Raw genomic sequence first — 2,546 nt, 5'->3', positions numbered from 1 at the left:
TCTCTCTCTCAATAATAGATAAATGTATTGATTTAAACTATGAAAGCCATCTTATAATGTGTATATACAATTAATTATCTTATAAGGAAAGGGCGTTAATAATGTTCATGTAACTTGTGCCCAATCCTTTTGCATTTTTTGGCAATAAAATATGTTTAAACTAAAACTAACGTCAGAACTCCGGCCCTCTATAATATGCGGGAATTAAGCGACCCGCGCCTGGGTCGCTCTTCAAACTGATATTTTAGAAACAAATCGTCACTTTCACACAAATTTCGCACATGGATCGAAAGATCTTTTCTTTAAGCACAAGATGAACATAAATTAAATGCCTCAAACAACCAATACAATCACTAAAAGCTGATTTTTTCAAACTTACTCTGTTTTACTTTACGTTTTTGATAGCCCCGCCTTCTAATGTCACGTGACCAAAATCCGACGGTCTACGTCATAACGTTGGGAAATACCTTCGGTAACGCGAGATCTCGTCAAGTCATGTGACATACGTACAATATGGCCTACAATCGGTATACATGTAAACTGGGTAGCGAATCAAGCCCGCCCTATGGTGTATCATATCTACAATTAAATCGCAATAATGTTATTAAATGACACTAATATCTCTTCCTTTTTTTTTAACAAAACAGACTGAAATTTGTTTTAACTGTCAAAGTTCCTTTTAATTTGCTATTTGCTGTCAAAAGTTCTGTAAATCTGTTATTTGCTGTCCTAGTTCCTGTAAATCTGTTATTTGGTGTCATAGTTCCTGTAAATCTGTTATTTGCTGTCCTAGTTCCTGTTAATCTGTTATTTGCTGTGCTAGTTCCTGTAAATCTGTTATTTGGTGTCATAGTTCCTGTAAATCTGTTATTTGGTGTCATAGTTCCTGTTAGTTCGAATTATTCTGACGCTTTATCGGCGTTTTTACATCGGTCTGTCGTCGATTAACGTCATAACTCCGGCCCTCTATAATATGCGGGAAATAAGCGACCGGTGCCTGGGTCTCTCTTCAAACTGATATTTTAGAAACAAATCGTCACTTTCACACACATGTCGCACATGGATCGAAAGATCTATTCTTTATGCACAAGATGAACATAAATTACATGCCTCAAACAACCAATACAATGACTAAAAACATATTTTTTCAAACTTACTCTGTTTTACTTTACGTTTTTGATAGCCCCGCCTTCTTATGCCACGTGACCAAAATCTCGACGGTCTACGTCATAACGTTGGGAAATACCTTCGGTAACGCGAGCTCTCGTCAAGTCATGTGACATTGCTCATGCCCTAATTTCCATTAAAAACATAGGTTGGTATAGAAAACGTTGGAAAATACTGTTCGTAATGATCTTTGAAACATGTTATTGATACCACCTAGTGCATAAAGAATAGAATTCTCTAATCGTATTTGTCTGAGTAATATAAATATATCATGTACTGATGTTAAGGATGCCTTACTCAATTTGAAAACTGGTAAAGCTGTAGGACCAGATCTTATTAGTCCCAAAGTGCTCAAGTAAGCTGCAACATCACTTGATGAGCCACTATCTATATTTTTTAATAAATCCTTATCACAAGGAATATTTCCATCATCGTGGAAAGAAGCAAATGTTTTACCTATATATAAAAAAGATAGCCGTTATGATGTTAAAAACTATCGACCAATTTCACTTTTAAGAATAATTGGTAAAGTGTTCGGGGGTGCGTTTATAAACATGTTCATAATTTTCTTCTTGATTTGAAAGTAATAACAAAATATCAATCAGGTTTTACACCAGGCGATTCCTCTTTAACCAATTATTAAGTATTTCCAACGATTTTATTAAGGCATTAGATTCAGGTAAAGAAATAAGAGTAGTATTTTGTGACATCAGCAAACATTTGAAAGGGTTTGGCACAAAGGGCTGTTGTATAAATAAATGATCAAAAATTGGAATAACTGGATCACTGTTAAAATGGTTCGAAAGCTACTTAACGAATAGAAAACAAATACTTATAATCAATAATATTCACTCTGATTGGGCAGGAGTTAAGGCTGGAGTTCCACAGGGTTCAATACTTGGACCTTTGTTGTTTTTAATCTATATTAATGACATAGTCAACGATATCAAATCTTCTATCAAATTATTTGCTGATGATACTACTCTGTACATGATAGTTGAAAACCCCTTAGAAACAAACAACATTATGGAGTCAGATCTACAAAAAATTACTGAATGGTCCAAATCTTGGTTAGTTGATTTCAATCCTAAAAAACCGGAAAGCATGACCCTTAGTAGAAAAAGAAACAGTCAACCACATCCAATCTTACATATGTGCAATGAAGAAATATCAGAAGTACTGTTGCATAAACATCTTGGAGTTCTTTTTTCGAATAATTGCAGTTGGGTTGAACATGTTAAACAAATAATTCAGAAAGCAACGTCTAGATTAAATATTATGCGATCTCTAAAATTTAAACTCGACAGGCAAACATTACAAAATATATATTTTTCGTTTATTAGACCACTTGTAGAATATGCTGATACTGTCTGGGATAG

The sequence above is a fragment of the Mizuhopecten yessoensis genome, unplaced genomic scaffold (assembly GCF_002113885.1).
Source record: "Mizuhopecten yessoensis strain PY_sf001 unplaced genomic scaffold, ASM211388v2 scaffold7645, whole genome shotgun sequence".
Classification (NCBI taxonomy): domain Eukaryota; kingdom Metazoa; phylum Mollusca; class Bivalvia; order Pectinida; family Pectinidae; genus Mizuhopecten; species Mizuhopecten yessoensis.
This window is presented reverse-complemented; position numbering follows the sequence as displayed.